We start from the raw sequence: 24,497 nt of genomic DNA on the forward strand, positions 1-24,497 counted from the left end.
CTCTCTCTCTCTCTCTCTCTCTGACCAATCCACGAAGGCCGATTCAGCGGCCGATCAGTGGGAAGTCGTTGTCGTCCATCTCGGCCCTGGAAGACCAGCGCAGACTGGTCGAGAGGGCCTAGGAGACGGCCAAAGTTACATCAGCCCTGGAGAGGAGGCTCGCTCCTCTTCCTTCGGAATATGAAGATCTATTTTTGGCTATCAATAAAATTTTCCTACTCCTCTCTTGACTTGGCAGCCACTGAAATACAATATTATGGCCCTTTATGACGGCCTGGTGAAATAATTCCCGAATTTCTGTCACTAGTTGGTGCAAAGGACCGTAGCGCAGGGCTGCTCGGAAGCTTTACAGGGCACCTTTGGAGTCGGTAAAAATGGACCATTTTTGGGGAGAAGCTTCCATGATGTATTGAAGAGCTTCACAGATGGCTGCAAGTTCAGTAGCCGTCGAGCTCGTCACATGGGCGACACGGAATCGAATCTTGGTTGATTCTGATGGTATAACCACCGCACCTGCCGAGCTCGAGGACGTCACAGAACCGTCTGTGTATACATGCTTCCGGTCATTGTGTTGTTCGTACAGTAACTGCATAGAAAACTATCTGAGAGCCAGTGGTGGTAAGTCGCCCTTTTTTCCAATGCTCGGAACATGCAGACGAATGTCCGGTGCTTCCAGGCACCACAACGGGGAGGACGGTGTGACCGCAGGCGTGTAGTCTGACGGTACGTCAGCCCTGTGCGCTGCGACAATGGCTGCAAAGGAAGAGCGTGGTCGACTCTGAGGAAGCTGCGCAAGGTGGTGACATGGTAGCCTCGTGAGGAGCCTGATGTGTAGGCGTAGCGTCTCAGTGGTCACATAAGTTGCTGTAGGATAGTCTTGGGCAATGTATAATGTGCCCACTGTTGAAGCACATCGCGGCAAACCAAGACACGTGCGGAGAGCCTGCGCTTGGATGCTCTGGATCACCCGAAGGTTAGAGGAGCATGTACCGGATATTGCTGGCAAGCTGTAGCGCAAACCTCCCAAGAAGAGTGCCTGGTACAGTTGCAGCATTCCTCTGACCGATGTGCCCCACGTCTTTCCAGCGAGAAATTTGAAAATGTGGGCGATGGCGGCGAGTTTCTTCTTTAAGAAAGACACATGTGCGCTCCATGACAGGTCCCTGTCGATGATCACGCCAAGAAATTTGTGATTTCTGGAGTAAGGTATCGACTTTCCATTGATGGTTATGGGATATCGGGACATGGTTTTGCGGGTAAACGCAACGACCGCGCACTTTTCACTAGAAATACTGAGTCCTTGCTTTCGGAGGTATGCCCTCGTCACATTGGCCGCTTTTTGAAGCCGTGCTCGCAGCTGAGGTCGATTAACAGCCGAAACATACTTAAGAAACAATCGCGCAAAGGACGGGATGAAGGAACACTGCAAACAAACGGGCGCTTTGTTTGCAGTGTTCCTTCGTGTTAGCGCCCGTTTGTTTGCTGAGTTCCTTCGTCTATTGTTTTGTAAGTATGTTTAACCAACTCGCCCACGTCAAGCTCCTGTGACGAAAACACACGATGTGGCGGGAGAATCAAAATTTTCAACCTAAATTGATTCATTTCTCAGTGAATACGGCATCGTTTGCTGTCGGGCAAGTGCTGTGGGCACTATAAAGCACGAAATCTTTCCAATAAAACAAACTTGTATTTTGTCTGCATGACCCCTTCTAGCATGCCCCTTAATTCACGCATGGATGGATGGGTTGAATGAGTCGAATGATTTAGACCACCCGCGTGCACCGAATTATCCTACACGGGGAGTTCGGATTTTCATGTGCAAGCTTTGTTTGCCGTGTACTCTGAGCTAAGAAGCGTAATGGCTTGTATGCGCACAAGAATGGGCAATTAGCGAAGTTTGGACAGTTGATCATTATTGCACTGTAAGTGCATAGCCGTGGAAGGAAGACAAAAATACAAAACTAAAAAAACTGAAAATTAACAAACCAAATCACAAATGTCTACGTAATCCGCAACCCTCACGTTATGAAGACAAAAATAAAAATGAAACCGGAATAACTAACAGAAAGACGAAAAAAATTGTAAAATGCACCAACCGCGTAACGCCTTGAATTTAGCCAAAAATGTATAACTCGGGAATTAAGACGGTCAACTGTTACAACAGAGCAGAGGCAAAACAATCAGAAACAAAACAAAACAAACTTATAAACAAGTGAAACGAAAAGTCGCCACATTGCTCTACTTACAGCCAACACTGCGTTAAAAAAGTCTTAAACTGAGGTAAGCAAATCGCAACGGTCAACCTAATCAAGCGTCCTCAGTTAACTAAGATGCAACCAGGGAAACGTAACGTTCTTGAAACGGAGAATCAGCGTAAGAGTGCTTATGCAGTGAAATATCATTAACTATTTCTGTACAATTTCTTTGCTTTCTATCCCCAACAGATGTATGGCTTCCACGGGCGGGAACCGAACCCTCGACCTTGTGTGTAGCAGGCGCACACCAATGCACAATCGCAGCGGGTGTTATCCCGTCGTTGCTCGTATCATCGGGACAATCTTCGCGCGTCCTTAAGTGCGCGGTTCGACTAGCGACCATAAACAATCGAACATTAGCGCTGCCGGCCAACGCCTGTCACCTGGCGATATAAACCGCAAACCGCTTACCTCGCGCGCGACGGGGTCTCGTCGAAGCGTTGGTACGCCGCCGTCGGGCCCGAGCTGACAGAGAGGAACAGGGCCGGCAAAGAGGAGCGGCACCCCTCAGCCAAGGCCCCCTTGTGGCACCCGAAAAAAGAAATCCCGGGTCCGGGCACTACGGGCCAGGAAGGCACTCCAGAGGAGGCACGGCGTACTTCACTCCCGCACGGACGCGGCCTCCGTCGGCACCACTCGAGAAAGCAGCCGGCCAGGCGAGCGCGGGGTCCGGTCCAGGGAAGCCCCCGCACTGGCTGGCAAGGGCGGTGATCGGGGTCGGAGACAGAACAGCGGGCCGCTGTCAGGGCGGCGAGACCCTTGAGCTCATCTGTTGCTGCGGCCGAGAACGCCTCCTCCTCGCCACATCGCGTGGTGCTGCTGCAGCCGCGCCGGAAAGCCATGTAACCTGACGCTTCCGCCTGACGCCGCTGTCGCGAGCCTCGCTGATGCCAGTGATGCGCCGGCTGTCCCCCCTCTCCCCCCTGATTTTGCTCATTATTCCCGACTTCGAGCGCACTCGCAAAACACATCCACGCCACCCCTCGGACGAGGTCATTCCACTACTTTGCTTTGACTACGACTGTGTGGTGTTTCTGGTGTACTCTGGCAGCGCGAACGCGAGTTCGGGGAAGAGGCATATCGCAGTGTTGTCCCCCCGGCGCCCGTCTCCAAGCCCGTGGTCGAGCGATTCCACAGGAGGGGGAACGAGTGTCACTGATTGGTGGGTGGCTAGACGCACCGAGTGCACCCCAAACAAGAAGTTTGTCTTGTGCTCTGTCGTCATCGCTCTCTGCCGCCCGTCTGCACTGACGGGACGCACTAGCGTCACTAAATATGCTACGATGACGCTAGGACGCACCGATGGCCACGGAAAGAGCAGCCTGCGCAACTCGAACTTTATGGCATTCGTCTCGCAGCGTTCACGCTTCCTGTTGCGGTTAGATTCCGAGGGCGTTATCACAAAATTTTGAAGTGAGGATTGTTTAGGCTTGGTGTCAGTAAGTCCGAAAAAGAGGTGTAGAAGCTTATGGCGTGTGTCACGCGTTCTTATTTTTACTGGCACTCTCTCTTTCTAGAAGCTGCGCCCCTGATTTGGAGAAGACCCTCAGCACTTCATCACAGCATCGATTCCACTTCCGTATTCTTTCGTCGACCCTTAGCCCTACTTTCGTCGAAACGCGTGAACAACAACAATCATTCGCGGTCGAATCAGTACGTTAAAGATCCCCAGGAGGTCAAAATTAATCCGGAGCCCTCCACTACGGCGCGCCTCATCGCCTGCGTTGCGTCGGCGCGTTAAACCCTACAATCAGTGAATCATCATCATCATCGAATCAGTACGCCGCTTCAGCTTGCGACGCATAACACCGAGATTTGTTTTGTAACACCCTTTGTTTTGTTTCGGTACACTCATTTAAATTTCGCGTGTTTGAAAGAACGGAAAGGCACAGCTACAAGGACGGTTAAGAGTTGTTGCGACGCCGACATCACGCATTGGGGATAACGTATGGGCAACACGCTTTCGGTGAGAACATGTATCAACGATCGAAAGTACTCGAACTCCTTTGGTTGCAAACTCGTGGTGGGAAACGTCCAGCAAAAACTAGGCATTGCTTGCGGACATGTGAATGCGCATGCGTGGCCGACAGAGAATAACGGGCTGATAAACGTCTCTCTCACCCGAGGCGTCCAGTTTCGTTTCGTAATGTTCGGTTTAAAGATAGCGCATCCCCGGGGACCCGACCGCGATAGCGGGAAAGCCTGCCAAGGGGCGATATGTCAGCTGCGCTATCATTAGCGCCTTCTCAATAAATAAACAGAATGGGCTGCAGATGACATGGCGGCTGTCATGCCGTAAATTCATGTAAAGTAGACAGGCATACGCCGAACGGATTGGTCACTGAACTCATCGCAACTCGCAAAGTTTGTGGAAATGAAGCACCGATTTTATAGCGAAAGCTTTCTTAGTTGGACCGGTGACGTTCTGTACAAAAACTAATGCAATTACCCATAGGCTGGTTGGTCGACCGAAAAGCTTTGATAAAAAGCTATGGACCCACGGCGCGTGCGTGAGCCGGGCATCCATTGTGCCAAAACAGTTACTTGAAAATTGCGAGAAATGAACGGTTCTATAAGACGCGTCGATCATAAAGAAGGAGTACTGTAGTACACCTTTGTCTCGCAAACCACATATCGCGATACCTTACGATCCTCCTTAGGTGAGTTTACTTCGTGCGCGAAAAATGGTCGCATGGGTTCGTTCTTCGTTTGCGATTTGGGTCTTTGAAGGTTTGACAATCGATTGGACGCACTATCAAATGAAGGTTGGACGCACTTTTAGCTTTCGCGCTTTTCTCAACTTACTTTAGGCTGAGATGGTAAATTTTTGTTCTGACGAAAACGAAAAAAAAAAAAAATAGCAGTGGCCTGAGCTCGGCTATGCCAGGATATACGTAGCGTGAGCTAAGGTTCAGCTGGTTATTCTTAACTTTCCTGGTTGTCTAGGATTAGCTTGATTATCATGCTTACTGCTGCTTCAATGACACACCCATGTACGGTAAACGCATTATGTGACACATGTATATTTAGCAAGCGGCTCTGGCGCAGCGTCACAAATCGCCCCAGAGCTAAGCTGGTTCCACAGGCACATGCCGAGGTTGCTGCGACGCACGAGCCATCGGTTGCACACCCGGCCATCCCTCGCATGATCATCAAGTGGACCGGGCCGCCACGTGCGGAACGGAGGTCGGCGAAGACGCTGGGCGCGTGGTGTGTGTGAGAGACGCCGGGCCGCGGGCAACGTCCTGTGCGCCGTGTGACGTCACTGCTCCTCGCGCGTGCGCAGCACGGCTCCCTAGGAGCCACGCGATACTGCTCAACCTCGGCCAGTGTAGCTCACGCTGCAATACCGCAACATGGAAGAAGACGGTAAAGGAGGCCGTTGTCCCTTATATTCACCGGGTATCTTACCGGCTTGAGCAAATAGGGGGAATGCCGACGTTAAAGGGCTATTTTCCGTCACCCCCCCCCCCCCCGCCCCCCAAATTGTCGATACTGTGCAAGGAAATGACTCCACTAACATGAGGAAGAAACGCTACCGGGTCAAGCGTAGGTATAGGTGCGTGCCTTGTGTGGGCAGCGCGGTGCCCGCCATTCTCGTCTCTTGCGGAAAGCAATGCGTCGGCCAGACTTCACGATGCCTCTACGGTTCCTTAAGCACCGTTGGAATCTGCAGAATGGCAACACCGGCCATTTGAGCGCGCATTCAGAGGGTTGTGGTTGTGTCCCCGTTTACAGTGAGTGTGCGGTCATTTTTTAAAGCAGCAATGGACTGACCAAGGAAGTTTGTAGGGGTGGCCGAAATGATACGTCTGTGTGTCACATTTAGGTGGATTGGCCAGGGATGATGGCAGCTGCTATCAGAAGCTCACGACCAACTCGACACTTCGACTTCGACACGCTCATCTCCACATGTGCTTTAGCAACTCAACAAGCAGCGATGTTCACGCATCGCCACATCACAACAGGTAGCACGGGTGCCTCCGTAACTTCTAACAGCGGAGCTGTTTTGGCCGAGAAATATCCGCCCATCGCACCAAAAAACCTCGAAATGTGAGGGAAAGGGGCGAGGAGGCAAGGGGCCCACGAGCAGGTGTTGGGAGGGTCCGCCTCAAGAAAAAAATGTGGTTAGGGAGGTCCTGGGAACCGAAACCGTGACCTTAACGCCCTGAAACCGGCAACCTAACCACTGGACCACAGGTTAGCAGCGAGGGAAACAGTAACACGGACAGCCATTTGGAAAGAAAAAAAAAACGCTTCCCGCGGTCGGAATCGAACTTGGGTCTCTCGCGTTAGTGAAGCCGGCGCGCATTTACGGGCGTGCGTTGCATTTACTTTGAAACCGGCGTGCACTGAAACCGGCGTGCACTGCATTTACTTTGGGTTCTGCTTTGGCTTTGCCCTTGGCCGCTTGCGTGATGAAGCGGTTCACTTTGGGAGAGGTGTGAAAGGATGCGGACGAAGCGATCCGGGTTTGCCAGTCATGGAGAGCTTTCAGCGCAATTTCGGAAATCCATGTGAGGTTCAACAGCCGGGTCTCCGACGAATGGAGAGGGGCCGCCTGCTCTGCTGATTCTCCAGCCTTGCACCACTATTGCAAGCTGTGCCAGTTTTTTTTTTTAACACGAAATTGTTTTATTCCGGGATTCACGAAGGTTTCACTTACGTCATATCCGTCACGGAAATGACGCCAGTACAACAAACTAAGCGGCCTGTATAGGGTGCACCCCTGCAAAGGTAATCTTGCGGGGAAGCAACCTTTAATTAGTACTAAAGAGTACGTTACACTTTGGGTCGTTCGTTTTCGGGTTTTATATTTTAGCATGAAAGTGTTTTATGCCGGGATACACGAAGATTTCACTGAAGTCATATCCGTCACGGAAATTACGCCAGTACACCTGCGCCGAAGTAACCCGCCAGAAGAACGTCGCTGGTCAAGCACACCCAAAAGACAGCCGCCGACCCGCAAATTACGTTTAGCTGCAGGTTTCGCTGCCCATTCACTTTCGTGCTTTACCGATTCCGATGACAAAGGAATCGAACAGTTTTTTTTTTTTTCTCGAATAACTTCGCATCGAAGGATGTCTCCTTTGTACGAATTATTCCATCACTCGATACTCACAGGCTTCCCGCTACCTCAAAAGGACGAGGAAGAGCCGAGAAATTCTCAAACGATCACGTAATGTGAAACAACTCTGACCATCGGCTGCAGTTACTTGAAATTATTTTTGTAAGCAATGTGAAGACAGGAGCAGAAAGACGGCGGCGGCATGTGCGCGCTTCTGCCTTTGGTTTCTATTTATATTTTACTTGCGCTGTTATTTCACTGTCATTTTCCCCCGTAAATGTTCCGCCGCCTGTCAACCAAAGAGCTAGCATGTCACGAAAGATATATCGCGTGAACCGAATACGTCTAAAATTACTTTAACTTATCTAGAGAGAGAGAGAGAAATTTTAATGAAGACAGGCGAGGTTAGCCGAGCCGTTGCGCTGGCTTGCTACGTTAGATGATAGAAGAAAAAGAAAGCAAAAACAAAAGAAAAAAGAAAAAAAAATGTGGTTGATCCCTATTTCATAGGAATCGGTAACACACGAAAGTGAAAGGTGCCTGCCTTCACAGGAGCATTTGGATGTTAAGGGAACCCCCTTCATGGGCGAAGGGCTCGCGAGCCTGACCCCGCCAGACGAAGTGACGAAGGCCCGCAAGAAACAAAAAATAACCGGTTTATTCCGGGACACCAAAACCAAAAACGACATGCACAGAAACAGCAGCTTGAAACACATAACGATCATGGGAATGACGCGACAGCGGAGGATGCCTCAATATACGCGCGTCCCCCGTACACCAGGCACTGGCATCGAGGAGCCAACTGTCGGCGCTCATTAGCGTCATGATGCGCTACTTCGCTTCGCCTCTGCTAGACGGCAGCACAATCTGAATGACTCATAGCGAAGGACATAAGGCGCGTTCGTAGAGCTGCCTACATCTCAGTTCACAGCGCAGTCTGCAGAGCGTCTCGTACCTCCCGTTGTGGCGAGAGAGTTCGTGGGCTCGAATCTAGGCGCCGCCACGTCAACAGCACTTTTTCTGGCGACGTCACTTCTGTGACGGATATGACGTTCATAAGATCTTGGTGTACCCGGGCATAAAACACTTCCATGTAAAAAAAAATACTATAAGAATGAAAAGATGTCATTTTATGCGCCAAAAATTTCATTCACGAAACTCTGTCCAGTTCTGTGCTCCGAAGAAACTCCAAGAGAGATATAATTGTTCGTGCAGAAAGCTTCTCGATGTGCCTAGAATGGGCATATACGTATAAACATAAATCAGTAATTATCACTTCCAAAATCAGTAATCCGCCTCTTTCATTGCGGTGTGCTGCCACCTAGCGTGCCTAGCGGAAGTTGAAGCCGTAGGGTTTGCCGGCGTTTCCCCCGGCTGCGTTCTCGTTGTATGCACGGCAATCCCACATTACGGCGAGGAGCAGCCGAAGTTTTTCTTCTGTGTTGGTGTTATAACGCCTTAAGATGACAGCCCCTGGTCATCACATAATACCAGGCGGCTTCTTATCACTGAATGAGGGCTGGCAAAGAAATCTCGGACAGATCCGTGTGCCCTGTGTGCCGTCCGAGTAGCAGAGCGAGCAGTACTTGGAGTCGCCTGGCATGAAGTGCGATCGCCAGCTCAACAAAGGCCCGCAGTTCGCAAAATGCCTTTAAGCGCTGGACACATGTACGATTGGTACACGCGATTCGCATGCGACTGATCGTTACGACTGTCGCCACGACTAGTCGTACGCGTGAATTTGAGACGGCCCGATGCGCGCATGAGATGCGTCGTCGGCGTCGCTCCGCCCACTGTTTTTGCTCCACGGTCAACTACGATTATCGCTGAGCTGAATTTGTAGATTCTGCGCTTTTGTTCGCAAGAAATGGATAAAGCAAGCAATCGTGAAGCGTTTTCTGCCTTCGGAAACAGTCCGCGCACACGCCGGCCGCGCCTGCCAGCTCGGCGCACTCAGCGGCTCGAACCGGCGCAGACCACGGTAGCAACCGCGCTTGTCGCTGCTCTTCTGAATCAATCTGATCGCTAAAAAGTTCCACTTGCGAGAAAGTAGGCGTTAGTGTGGCGAAAAATTGTGCTAGGGATTGTTGTCAGGGCTTATTTTAAAAGCGGCGATCAGATATATCTGCCGCGATGCAAGCGTATATACGCTGACCGGTCGCCGCGGCGCGCGTTGCGCCGAGCGGCCGAGAGATGGCGATACCTGCGCGGGAGCATCGAAACAGGCTACGCAGATGTCTTGGTCACCGATCGCTCAAACGGCAGTTATAACTTAAATAGAGTTCCACATGCGAGAAAGGGGATGATAGTGTAGTGAAAAGTTGTGTTGCGGATTGTTATTCGCAGTTGCACAGATAGCAGCGATCAAATATCCGCCAGGATGCTAAGCCTAATGTTCCCAACACCCGAGCCGACGCGAGCGACGCAAGCCGCCGTAGCCGATCGCGTGCGGCCGACGGGAAGCGATACAAGCCGACACCGTTCCCTTTTCGGCACTCCGAGTTACAGCGGAACGCAGCAGAAGTTGTGGGCATTGTTCCGCGCACAACGAGCACACACAAAAAATCAAACGATGTAAATACAACCACGACCCCTTCCCGCTTGTGCGGGAGCTGTGGGGAATGTCGTCTGCTGCCCCTTCTGGACTGCTTAGGGACTTGGCCGCTAGGGGATTGCGCATGCGCAGTGGGGTTGTGAAAGAGGCGGATTATCGCTTCCAGCCAATTCTGGTAATCTTGGTTTTGATTTCACTGAATTAGAGAGAGATTGAGAACAACCTTTAATAAGTCTGGCGACGTGAGCCGAGCTGAGCCACCTGGCTTTCTACGCCAAATGAATGCGGTGACAATGATGATTATGCCGATGAAGAGCAACTCATATGATTTCAACTATTTACAAAGTTTGATCAAGACTTGTGGCTTTTAGATAGGCCAATAAAACTTTTGTAGTACGACAGGCACGTTTGGAAGAATTCCAGGGACTTAATACGTCCCTCAGTTCTAGTCCTACAGAGAGCGGCCGGCGCAGAGCGAACTAAATAGCGCACAGGCACAGGTTAGGTGTTGCAGATCTTCACGCACACCACACTGTGGGCACAGTGGCGAGGTGGACTGGTTGATTTTGTAGCACAAGTACGGTAGTATCGCGTCTAGGCGACATTCAACCGAATACGGTGGAGTACTGCTTCACCATTCTTGACTACTGCAGGTGGCACGCTAAAATTACAGTGCGGGGCGAGAGTACAGTGGCGCGTAATGATGGGATGTGCCTGCCCAAATCGATCGCTGCACGCTCCATAGCAATTGTAGCACTTGATGCGAGTGCTACAATTTACACTAGGCGTACCGGACACTCAAATCCACAAGAAATATACGCCAGACACTCTTTCAAAGTACTGCTATTATTTTTTGGCCTGTTGAGGCAAAAATATTCATTACAGATTTCCATCTTTTGCTGACTTGTGAGTCGTGCCGACTACTTACTAAAAATTTTTATTCGGATTGATTCAGCTTACATCGGGCCGAAGGAAAGGCTCAGTCCGCAAGTGCTAACGGGCATATATGCCCGCATGGGCTTCTTGGAGAAAAAACAAGTGCGTATATAAGTCGCTGTCGGAGGCCGAAAAGATCAGATTCCCCGGAGCGTGCCCTATAAGTGTCGCCTTTCCTCGGCATCAGCTTCTTAGCGGGTTGTAGCGGCGAAAACATGGCTATCTCTCTCTCTTGGACTCGGGGTGTTGGGCCACCGTTGCCACAAATCTCCTCTTAGGCGAAGCCCACGGCTTTTCCAGACCTTTCAGATCCTGCTGTGCGGATCCCCTTTCCCAGGATTCCCCCCACGACTCGATGTTCCATTAGAAGTTCGGGGTGAGGCTTTCTTTTTGTCGCTTTCGTTCACGGCTACACTCCTTTAGGAGGTCGCGGATTTGTGCAGTGATTTTGTGCTTACGCTAACGGTTAAGGGGGGCTTTTCACTGTCAGAAAGGATGCCGTCTCAATTGACTGCGTGCTAAAGCTCTCAGACGGAAACATTAAAGAAAAATAAAGAGCGGTCGGGGCCCAAATTGCAAAGATGCAGTCACGAGACCGTTATGTTTTCGACAAACATGAGCGTATATCTAGTTTTTTCAGGGACCTTCGCTACGGGGATTAGTTCAGCGAAGGTGAATGGGGAAGGGGGGGGGGGGGGGGTTGAAAGAGGGCGATGACGTGGGAACGGGTTCCGGAGGAGAGCTCCTTCACTCTATTTCTAATAAAATTGATTTACATTTAGCGCGTCGGCGTAATTCAGTTACGAAAATTGATCCATAAAATGCCCGTACTATTAGGCACACTCACCGAAATCTCATGTGCACCTTGGAGCCGCAGCAGGTCAGTGCCATTTACTAGGAACGCCACTTTAAGCTCCCCACTTTCCTCCCCCCTCACTAAAACAAAGGAAGACAATTCTTCGGGGCACTTATGTCTGCTTACGTGCTTTGAATGTGAAATCATCATTACGGCTTCCTTAGGCACGCTATGGAGTCACGAAGGATGGACACTCGTTTTGAGTTTAATTTCTTCTCTTGGCAGCCTTTCGTTTGTATTGAAAATATACCTCGAAACCTGCGTTTCGTGTGTCGTCGGCTTAAAGTGCTGGATTTTTTTGTTGTTGTTGCGGGTAGTGGGAAATGAAGAAAATGGGTTTGATTTCCATCCCCTCCAGAGTTTCTCCCTCACCCCTCCTTCTTTTTTAGTTAGATGACGCCGCGCGAATTTTTTGGTACCCTCCGCTGCGCACAGCGGCGGGTTTTTCGCCTTATGGGGCACAGTGTTTCCGCATTAAAAAGTATTGGGAGCACGTTTGTTGAGATTACATGACACCGATTGTTGTCTACTTTGAAACTCAACGCTCTGACGTTTCAACCAGTTTCTTTCTACTCCGTTGGTGCAAATTTCTGAACTTTCTTTGTACTCTCTCGAACTCTCACTAGCTTCACTGCGATTGTTTCGTTGCTTCGGCTAGAATGTACTTCGGCGGGCCAGCGACTCCGCCGCCGTAATGTCGGACTGCACGTGTCGGAAGAGGTATCCCTTTAATCGAAGTTGGGCAAGACAGTTCAAGCATCGAGTTTTCAATGCAGAAATGCATCCGATCGAGATTATCCCGTCAATTCTACCACTATCTCTCTCTTTTTTTTTTTTGTCTTCCGACCACAACAAAGCAAGGCTTAAATCTAAACAATATCGGATTATTACTCCATTTGTGTAGAGTTTTAAACAAATACCGTTCTAAGGCAATTTTATGCTTGAATGCGAAGTTAAGCGACGCTGCGCATGACTAGGTGATGGAAAACTCCGATGTTCACGTATACGCAAAAGACTCCTCCGGCGCAACCCTATGCGCATGTGCAAGAAAACTAGATTGGAGAGGAGTTAGGGGAGAGAGATTGGCTGTGTTATCTCACTCGCAGCAAAGCGCACGCGCAGCGAGCTACAGCGTGAAGCAAAGCATGGCAGGCAGGGGCGGCGGCGGTGCGAGTTGAACAGCATCAACGTGACAAAGGCAAGCACCGGCCGCGCGTTGCTTTGAAATGGGTCGGCCATGGGCAAACACCGGCCGTAGGTTACAACTTCGCTGGCTAACCATCTGTACGGAGGGAATGGGTGCATTTGTCTTTTAATGCGTAGCATTCTTTGCCGAGTAACCCCACAGCCAGGACCGTGTAACGCCCTGCATTTCCACAAAAATTCAGATATCGTTGAAGTTTCACCAGTTACCGCTATTAAAGGCGTAAATAGAGTTTTCAAGTCGCACGAAATTTTGAAAAACTAAGAAATAAGAAAAATACTAAAAAGTTACGGAAAATAACGAAACGTATAACGCATGTCACATCCACAATAATGCAGATACCGTGAAAGTTCTACCTGTAATCGTTGGTCGAACGAATTTTTGAAAGACCAAAAAAATAAGAAAAATGTAAAATAAGTACGAAAACTGGTGAACCGTGTAACGCCCTGCATTCCCACAATAATGCATATTTCGGGAAAGTTCGAAATGTAATCGTTATAATAACGTAAATAGAGGTAATTGGCCGATCAAAACTTTGAAAAACCAGAAAAAAAGAAAAATATTAAAAATTACGGGAAATGTCAGAACATATAACGCATAGCATTTCCTCAATAATGCAGATATCGCACAAGTTCCCCCGGTAATCGTTATAATAACGTAGATGGAGATAATTGGTCGAACTAAATTTTGGAAAACTACAAAATAACAAAAATATTTAAAAAATAAGGAAAATGTCAAAACATATAACGCATGGCATATCCACAATAATGCAGATATCGTGAAAGTTCACCCGTAATCGGTATAATAGCGTAAATGGAGATAATTGGTGGAACAAAATGTAGAAAAACTGAAAAATAAGAAAAATAGTAACCAATTAGGGAAAATGGCAATCCGATTCCGTATAACTCCGTGCATTTCCACAATAATGCACATTTCGCGAATGTTCCACTACCAACCATTATAACAGCGCAAATTGAGATAATTGGACTGACAGGATTTAGAGGAACCAAGAACTCTGTCTGTAAAAACTGACGCTCAGGACAAGTGGAGTAAGATAATTCTCTGAATTTCTGCAGAGTTCTTTTTTTTTTTTTTGAGTGGGCTCATCCCAAAGTCAAGTCAGGCGAAAAAACAAACGTGCACAGCACTGGGATTGTGCATCTCTCCATTGCCTTTGTGTATTCATTGCACAAACTGTTAATACAACGCCAGTCTTCAACCCCTCAGCTTTCCGTCCTCGAGACAGCGATAGCTGTGCTTGGGCGAGGGGATTCAACGGACCTCGGTTTGTTTACGCCTCAGAAGAGATAGCTTGAGCCCCTCGTTATCTCTCCGTTCGGTCAGCCTTGCGTTGGCCTGTCCATGGCCTGCTCCTACCCGTAATGCGATCGGGCTTGGTTTACTGGCGCCGGATCTTGTGGGAACTAGTGTCACTACAGAGTATCGGCACTCTTTTCTCCTATTGTTCCGTGCCACCGCCGTGATCATTGGTCAGTTCGCATCACGTGACATCTGTTTACACTGTGACGGTTCATGGGCACCGCCATTTTGTTGTTTATGCGTTTTCTGTCGGTCAACTGGGGTAGTGTCAGCTCGTCCTCCCTGCTCTGCGGCTGCGCGTCGTTCCAAACGTGAATCAAAGAAAACGCGCTTCACAGCATTTCAACTGCAGAAGTGTGTGCGAAGATGCCGTGTTGCTGCGTCTTCGGCAGTGTTGTTTACAAATGACACCGTCAAAGTTAGCGGTGATGCAGCAGAAGCGGCAATCTGGCAACACTGATAAACACCAAAATGGCCTCCGTTGCTCACTTGCGTGCCGCAGTGACGGTACTCTGCATCTTATCGAGTGACACTAGCGGGGACGACTAAAAGCACGTCCCTAGTACAATGCAGACTGAACACCGCCTCAATTCATGGCTCAGGTTCATTACAAGGAGCCGCATTACCTTCCGTGACAACATTCATAGCGTTCAACTTGTTTATGACTCTGAGGCCAACTACGGGCAAAGAGTGCCGACTCACTTATGACTCATCAGCGTTCACCGCTGCGAACCCTACTCCGCCGCAGTGCACTCCCGTGAGTTTCGCGTAACCAGAATGCCCTTTTTTTTTTCCCCACCATGGCACAAAACACTGAAAGTGGGAATCGTGAAGTCCGAGTGAAACAAATTATGAGCCTATTTATCTCCACAGTAGAAGGAAGACCTCTCGCGATATGGGAGGTTTGCAGACAGATCCGGTTCAAGGGGAGTACTCTTGCGGGTAATTAAGACATTCGCAACATCTAGAATTGCGAAACCCCTCTTTTTTTAGCTCGGGTAGGATTGCTGAGAGGAGAAATACAAGGCCTTCTCGTCATTACAAAGCAACGCCACTGCACAGGATATGGTTGTGTCCTGCCCTGCGGGTGGGTTCGGATCCCATTTTTTTTTTCTTTCGCGTATCATAAACTTCGTACCCGCTCGCGCACTTTTACCTCCAGACAATTGAACACTATCACGCTGTATGTAACAACAAGGGAAATGAATGAGCACCAATGTAGCGATGGTCCGTTGCTGCTGGGAGTGCGAGCGTAGTGCAAGCTGACCAAACGAAATGTCATTCTCGGCAGCTTGCAGTGGATATAAAACGACTTTGTCCTTCCCTAGCTGCGACTTTATTGGAGCAATCAGGCTGCAGGAGTGCTCCACTGCGCAAAAGCGAAAGCCCAGACCTGATGGCGCTGGGCGGCTACCTGGATGCCTCAGGGCTCCGCCTGGCACTTGACTCTCTGGCACAGTGACTGTGTGAACTTTTACGAGACTGTGCGAACTTTTTTTTTTTTTTCTTGCTCCAGACTTTGTGTGGGTGTGGGAGTGAGTGTTAACTTGTAAATATGCCCCTCTCTCTCTTGTGTTCTGTAAACATGTCACCTCTATCATCTGTCTCTCCTCTCTCTGAATCTGTCATCCTCTGCCCCAACCCCCACACCAGCAGGCGTTCCGGTGTCCACCCCTAGGTGTGGCAATTTACGCCTGCTGGTGGTCTTTCCTTTCCTTTTTCTTGACAATAAATTCATTCATTCACCTGATGTGTGCGAACTTTTTGTATTTCATAATTTGTTTAAAAGGTCCGACACCTGCAAATTGTTAATAATTGACAAGTGTGACCGCAGGAGCTGCTCAGTGGCTAAGCCGTTTGCTGCTGACCACAAGTGGCCTCGATCTCCCTTCCCCACGACCGTTTTTCTGAAGTAGATGAAAATCGAGAACGTCCGTGCATTGAGATTTTGATCCATGTTTAATATCACCAGCTGGTTAAAATAAGTCTGCCGGCCTGCAACATGAGCTGCGCCTCGGAGCAGACATATAGCACGGGGCATCAAATGCGCCAGTTTTTTTTAGTTATGTGTTTACACGGAAAACAACACAAAAGAAAAGGCGAATCACGTTGTTTTAAAATATTACGCAAAAAGTAAGTAAAACTGAATAAGTGAAAAAAAGCACCACAACGGGGATATTGCTCTATACTTTTCTTTGCCCGGCCTTTCACAACCAAACGTATCATCAATGCGAAGGAAGTGAGTTCCGTGGTCAGTTTTTGAGGACAGTCCCGTGAACAAGTTTCGTTTTTTACAGACACAAATAACAACAGATATATCAGGGAAAACTGTTAAGGTGCGCACTTAATCTCTTGGCAAGAAACGGCAGCCCTCGGCCTTGTCTTGGAAGCAGAAACAGTAATAAAGTAGATCACACGTGCAGAAAGGCAGGCTGGTACCTCACACTGTCCCATTCGCCCAGCGATCATCTTTTCTGCTTGTTCTGCAGTTTTCTCTCTTTCAGATCTGCTTTTTTTTCGAAGATGCACTTGTACTGACTGCCCAACTCGCTACATTACTTCTACTGCTACTCGTTCCGGAGGGAAGTACTGCTGTGGACGAATTAAAGAGCGTCTACCCAAAAAAGTCCCATCTCATGCCCCGCGTGTCAAATTTCCCTTTCATTTTGTAACAGCATAATCTGTTATAAGACTCCGCACTGTAGCACACGGAACGATGGCCGGGGGTCAGGCGGTACGATAACATACTCATTGTAATGCACACATCCGGTATAGCTATCGCAAAAGGAAGTGCAGTGGTTAGAGCAATAATGCAGTGACTGAGCGTTAACTAAAGCTTACTTTTAACAAAAATAACACAGTCGATAAGGTGACAGCTAACAAATTATTCAGGGTGACCAAATATTCTACTTCATTGGTAGTATTTATGTGCCTGTTGTATGATTTTTCTGTTTTGTTTCAAATACAAAAATGTGCGCCATTGGTATTAAGCGCTGGTATTTGAACGCGCCAGTACGCTGGCCTAAATTTAAGGCTTCAAGGTTAGCGTGATGGGCGATTCCATAGCGACGATTGCGATTTCAACAAAAAAGGAAAGGGCAGGAAGTATATCCCACCGCCATATCGCTTGGCGTTGGCTTTATGAGTAGTCACTAGGACAACATAAAGTCTGGGCAACAAAGTAGGTTGCAAATCGTCGCCACTTGTTTGTTTTTCTAATACCTCGTAATTGTTTAATGTTTGCTTTGCAATCGCGCCACTGCCCTTGGGGAACAGCAGCATTTGGAATTTTTTTTTGTATTTTGACTTGACCGTCGTTTTAAACTACGAAATGTTTTTTTCTTATTTCAATGATAATTCAACTCATCGAACCGGTTCGCGAATCGGAGAATCGGAAAACCGGAACGAAATGATTTCGCTTGAACCAGAACCGTAACCGAACCGGTATTTATTTCCGTTCGACACACTGATATATATATATATATATATATATATATATATATATATATATATATATGTATATGTATATATATATATATATATATATATATATATATATATATATATATATATATATATATATATATATATATATATATATATATATATATATATATATATATATATATATATATATATATATAGTTAGGAGAAAAGGTTCCTGGCTAGGAGTAGGAGGTTAGCTGTACGATAGAGAAGTCAAACTGAAAAACATAACATTTATTCTAACGTTTCGACCGGTCTTTGAAAAGATCGATCCCCGATCCCCGGTCGACACGTTAGAATGACTTCTATATCGTATATATATATATATATATATATATATATATATATATATATATATATAGCGAATCAGAAAATGGGAAATGAGGGGCTCGGTGAAATAAGACACAAAATAAGGGTTGGCAGTCAAGAAAACCTCGGAAAGCAAAGGGGAGGTTGTGGTGGGTCGTAGAAACAGATGAATTTTTGGAGTCAGAAACAAAGACGCTACCGGCGGGGCTGTTTCCCCAACACTACTTTCTTGCTGACTCAAAAAATTCTTCATGTTTCTATGACCCACCACAACCTCCCCTTTGCTTTTGGAGGTTTTCTTGACTGCCAACCCTTATATATATATATATATATATATATATATATATATATATATATATATATATATATATATATATATATATATATATATATATAGTCTGAAAAGATAAAAACTCACACAGAGCACGAAAACAATAAGGTTAGTAGAGACAGAGACAAACGAGAAAGACGTAGAAAATAGAATTAAGTTTACTGACGTTTCAGGGAGAGGACTTCCCTTCTTTATATATATATATATATATATATATATATATATATATATATATATATATATATATATATATATATATATATATATATATATATATATATATATAGATTTTTCGGACCTAGGGGAGAACGAAAAATAGTTCGAATAAAAGAGCAGTCCGAAAAATGTGTGGGTTATTTACCTTTATGGGGCAACTGGCGCTTCCTCGGGAAAGTCCGGAATATCCAGCAAGTCGTCATTTCTAGAGTCCTAAAAATCGGACGGCTACTGTATATATATACATATATCGCCGTCGAAACATGTCCGTACATGTGCCTTGAACTAGCACGCCTTGTGCGAGGAAAATCCCCGCATTTATGCAAATGCTCCCGTAATGAAAGGGTGACCGGCGAGGACGGCGGCAATCGTTCTCACGCCGACAAGTCACAGATTGTTTGTATTGCTTCTCTTCCAAGGCCAGATCGAGCTATTCTGTTTTCTCGTTTTGTTCTTTTTCCCTGTCCTTCTCTACAGATGGTTTCGCCTGACGGGATAGTTCTCTGTGTGCCGTCATAATTGACGCGCGGTGATGCTCAGCTTGTGAAGGAAACCGTCCGTTTTTTTTCCTTGATTGGGCCATCGAAAACCCGCTGGTGCTTGAAAATATTCAGCAGGCGGTGAGAATTCGGAGCAACCTTATCACTCCAGTGCCACTTCCCACGCATGGGAACAAATGAAAGCCGCGTTGGTTAAACGATGGCATCGATTCACATAGTCTGGAGCGACGCCACCTCTTCCGGCAGGTCAACCATGTTGCAATCAATTCTGCGCAGTCACGCTGCCGTCAAAACAATGCTCCGTTCCATAAAATACTCAACAGGAAAAGTTCTTTCATTTTAAGGAGAGGGGGCTTTTTTACTTACGCGATATAGCGTGAATAGCTCTTGGTACACGAGTGGCTAGTACAATGCACGCGAGAGCTAAAGAGGAGCTTTTGTTTACATTGGAACCAGCCCTGATAGACTGCGCAAAAAAAGTAAGATTTCGTCACCAAAAAGAAAAAGAAACGCCAAACCCGGAAAGCCATTTAGCCTCTGTTCAGAAACACCAAGTGGCTGCACTAAGTGGCTTCACTCACGTGAAACCACCTCGCCGCCGCTGGAATCCCTCGTTGAAAGGCATTCTCGCCTTTTTGCGTGGCTTGCGGGCAGTCCATTTGGGCAGAAATTCACGAAAGCCGACATTTCCTTGTTTCTGCGCACCCGCATCGGCTGCCCGCTTAGAGCAGTCCACCTTCGCGGTCTTTCAGTCGACGGCAAATGGGCTGTGCCGGAAACCACGCACCACATCTTCGTTGCGTGTCCATTAAACAGTTCAGAGAACGGTGGTTGTCGTTTACGTGCTCTTATAATGCTTGAGCTTCCCCCGGCTCAGGATTTCACCTCAAAGCACTAACTTTCCATCTCACGTTTTGAAACTTCTCTCGTTCTTCTGCATGGCACTGGTCGAGCGTATCGATTCTGGCGAATTCCGGGAACTTCTATTTATCATTCGTTTTTCTATGCATTTTTTTCACTTCTGTATTTTTTCGAACTCTGTCCCTCTCTCGTTACTTTAGGATCCCCACCCCTCTCATGTCCTCCAGGAAAATTTCGTGATTGAGTATTTCGTGGGGCAGCGATCCTCTTCTCCTTTATTAAAATCATGAAAAGTAGTCCCAATAAATATTATTTTTGGGTCCTCTAAGGTCGGGAACTGCTCTTAGTTTCGCGCAAGAAAAATAGCGCCTCACCCTTCCTTTTTGTCATCAAATTTGTGTTCTAAATTCGCGATAAAAGCTCTCTGGCTCTTATGCAAGGCAAAATGCGCGTCTCTGGCGCTGTATTATCATCGACGAACAGATGCACGGGAGTCCGTTCTTACGGCAAAACAATGTGTGAAATCCTTGGCACAAATGTCGATTCGCAAACTGCGCAACCACCGCGCACTGATGACCAGATAAGTTGCCTTCGTCGAACCTTGTGGAAATCCCGAATTGTAGACACACATAGCTGTTGAGTACGCATTTGCATTTATTGCATGCTAATTCGGAACCAAGCGACGCTAAATGCAAATATCCCCTTGTCGCGTGACCCTTATCGTATGTAAAATATTTCTGACGTAGGAACTTAGGTTTGCGAGTACATGTAAGTGCTTTTGCGAATATATAACGCCTCTGAACTGACGTACGTATTCACATATTTCGCAACCACGCCATATCTGAACATATACGGAGTACAGGAAAAAAAGGAAGTTCATTAGTGTAAAGTTATGAAATACAGTTGCTCACGTTCCGCTCTCCCCGTGATAACGAACGTCATCCATGACTTCCTTGTCCAGAATTAAAAATCAAAGCAAAGAATACTCGACGAACAACCCAGAGAAGCTCATCTGACGGCACCACTGCAATCCTCAAGCCGCTCTGATATGTTGCGCGTTTTCAAATGAGCCTTTATGACGGCGCAGACGTCCGCAAAAAATATTCATCCGGCCTCTTAATTACTATAAACTCTGATTACACAATAGAAGGCGCAGGATACTTCGAGCGTTCCTTTTACAGTGACCTGTTTTAGAATGAATGCGCTATTAGACTACCTCGGTGCATGGATTTCGCGCGAACGAACTAAAGCCTCATTCATAAAGCCTTGATCGTGGCGTGTCCCGTACTTTCCAGTTTATAACTCGCTTGCGTAAAGTATGCGCAGCAAAGGGAGGGTGCGCCGTGCGTGTGCATGCCCGCGGTCACGCGTAACGTCACGCTTTTGAGGTCTAACGTTGCCAACAGGTGTCAGCAGATCGACGTGCAATGAGTTGGCACTGCGTAAAACTCAACTTGAAGGTCATCTAACGCTAAACCTAAACAGTGGACGTTTGGCCTAACGTCACGTCTTGGGGGTCTAACGCCGTCACCCGGTACCCATAAGAAAAAAGGACTCTATGTACTCTTACCGTCAAATAAGAAGAAATGTGCGGGAAAATGTAGCAGGTCAAACGGCAACAAGGAAATAAAAATATTTATGAGATGTGCAATCATGAGCAGTTAAACTGCGAAACGGCGGCCAAGCGATACTTTATTATTTAGAGAGCGGGCAGAGAAGACAAAACCAGAACAAAATTATGCCATCCCGTACCTTCGAAGTTTGTTGACAGTTGTTGACATGTGCTTTCACGCTGAAAAATCACGCTTCCTAAGCGTGATTCGCGGAATGCGTAACGCTGGCGAAGCGTGAATAAAGGTTATTTTTTACACGCTTGTTTTAGGCATGGTGAACTATCACGCTAAGCGCTCACGCTTGCCATCCGTGACTGGCGACCTTTCTAACGCTTAGTGAAGGTGAAAAAGAGCATTTGCACTTATTTGATGCGGCGTTCTCCAACTGGGCATAACAATTATTAGCCTCTCTGACCGTCAGAAATCATTTTAAAAGAAAGCCAAAAGAAGGCAATAGTTGCTGTGCTGTATTTATGGCCTGGGTAGCTTGGAGCCCGCATCAAACCTATAAACACGGCAGAGCAATTATTATCTTCTTTCATATTTCTTTTTAAATGACTTCTGACGGTCAGAATTACGTCTTATGCACAGCCGGAGATGCCGCATCAGGTAAGTACAAATGGTCTTTTTCACCTTCACTAAGCGTTAGGAAGGTCGCCAATCACGAATCGGCAAGCCTCACGCTGCGACTGCGGCGTTAATTCTTCGTTAAACATGACCGGAAACTTAGTAGTGTTACCAGAATGAGGGGATGTAGGATTGCCTTTGTGATAAACCCACGCGCTTTAGAAAGTAGTGCAATTCAAGCTTTCATAAAGCATAAGTGCACCGAGTGAATTCCATACAATTAGACCTGTGATGTGCATTCTTTCGGCGCCATTACCTATGTTTGTGAAGAAAATTAGGTTGAAATTGTGAATCAAAGCCGGGGACAATAAATTTAAACAAATTTTAAATTTGACTGAAAGTTTATTCACTATACCTTACAAGAATGCTTTCATACAGGGAAAACCGATAAAGACAGGAACTATAAAATAGGCTCCAGATGAACTCCTGGTGCCACTTTAAAGCAGCACGTGAACTTTGCTATGAATGTAACTCAGTCGAAGTGTAGTTTCATCAACAAATGGCGTAAATTTTGAGGGTCCGTGGGATCACGTCGATGCCATCACCAGTAACTACTACCCGAACGAATCCTAGCAACTGCACGAAAGTGGACGGTACTAAACGTCCTTTATGTAGCACACACACAAACACAGCACCAAGGCTTTTTTTTTTTCAGTGGCATGTCCGCTTGCAACTTCAGGAATTCTCTGGGTTCTGCCGTACACCAGCTGCTCCACGTCGCATCATACAGTGCACTGGCAAAACATGTCCACGGGTGAAACCTGGCACAGATAAAAAGTGGCTTCAATATAACATTTATAAACTGATGAGTTCTGTCATACAACACGCGAACTTTTGCCGCGATGTGCAGCACAAACCCACACATACTTATTGTGCCCTTAAAGCGGCAGCTCCGTACGATAGGACACTTTTTTTTTTTCAACGCTTCGTAATGTTCGCGTCGGCTGTGTGCATTTGCGGTATACTTAAAGTGACCATATTCCTCGGACCCCAAAGCGGGACGGGGGAGTTAGTGGAGGGAAGGTGTAAGAATATGTTGAAGGGAGACTTAGGCTCAGTGAAATTTTGTTTTAAGTGGAAGATAATACGTTTCGTAGCTCTCTCGGTCCTTGTTCGACGAGCAGTGATGCGTTATTTGCTGAATAAGTAAGTGCTGAAGCACGCCCACTCAGCGTTCGTCAAACACAGAAGGGTGTGCTGAACGTGTTGTTGGTACACTGCAACTTAAACAAAGCAGCTCAGACATTCGGACTAAGCAAGGAACACACGACACTTGCCTGCTTAGTTCCGTCGTGCGCACTCTTTTCTTGAAGTTCCTCAAACGGTTTCTTTCGGCTCTTTCATTCCTCCAGATTTTCATTACTGACACTGAGCTAGATATCCGTTTTCCATATTTCCGGCCGAAAGCGGGACAAAACACCGTCCCACAAGCAGACTGCGGGACAGCGGGACCTCAGCCGCAAAACCGGGACGTGTCCCGCCTAAATCGGGACGTCTGGTTCCTTTAGGTATACAACTCCTTCAGCGGCGCTGTTGCGCCTCCTCGCCCGAGAACGGCCACCGACGCGAACCGCGACGAGCCAAAGATGCCGAGAGCAAGGCGCCGAGACCGGCGGAAACCGGACGGCGAACGAGAAAAACAACTCACAGCCATGACAACGAGAAACGCACTCCTTCATTCTTCTCATGTTTCCCGGTCGACCACATGACCCGTGTCAAACAGCGTCAAACAGAAACTACATGGAAAACAAGGCCTGACACTCCTAATGCGAAGCTCCGAGGTCAATAGTAACATCTGCACAATACAGTAAAAACATCGTTATTCGTAAAATAGTTCTACGATATACAATGAGCAAAGACATCAGGAAATAATTTGCTTACCCGGACATTCCAAGCGACCGTGCATGACAGCTGACAGCCCACTGTAAGAACGTCGTCGGCCCGGAAACGTGGAATTTGTAAGAACGGCGTCGTATCGCGCGAAAATTGCCCGCAGTCGACACTCGGTGTCCTCGCACCTACCGCGCAGCACTCCACGCGGGCCAAGTTGCTCCTCCTTCGCCACTTTTCACCACAAGGAAGCGATCATTCCGCACAGTACACACTTGAATGCAGGCAGACACGACGCACAAAGCGCCTACTTCGGCCGGTGCCTCCAACGGCTCAAACTCCGTTTTCCCGCCAAAATCGCTGACGCGAGCGCCACCTTTCAATGCCTTCGCGTTAAAACAAAAATGGAAGCGCAAGCCACAGCAGCATGGAGGAAAGAAAAGCACAGCAGCATGCAGCAACACGTCGCACGGCAAGTATTCTAGTTCACTTTAGCACGGCAACCTTGGGGATATGTATCCCGGTCCTCCT

At 47.4% G+C, this 24,497-nt stretch overlaps 1 long non-coding RNA gene across 1 annotated transcript in view; it reads left to right on the forward strand.

Annotated features, from left to right (window-relative positions):
* Positions 1–2,707: 2,707 nt before the first annotated feature.
* Positions 2,708–24,497, forward strand: part of LOC144174702 (uncharacterized) — a 35,249-nt gene continuing 13,459 nt past the window's right edge. The window contains exons 1-2 of the long non-coding RNA XR_013323512.1: positions 2,708–3,417; positions 3,773–3,876. This is a non-coding gene — a long non-coding RNA (uncharacterized LOC144174702). The remainder of the gene's footprint in view (positions 3,418–3,772; positions 3,877–24,497) is intronic.

Source organism: Haemaphysalis longicornis, unplaced genomic scaffold, assembly GCF_048455015.1.
Source record: "Haemaphysalis longicornis isolate Haplotype H1 unplaced genomic scaffold, Haemaphysalis longicornis Haplotype H1 scaffold_3, whole genome shotgun sequence".
Classification (NCBI taxonomy): domain Eukaryota; kingdom Metazoa; phylum Arthropoda; class Arachnida; order Ixodida; family Ixodidae; genus Haemaphysalis; species Haemaphysalis longicornis.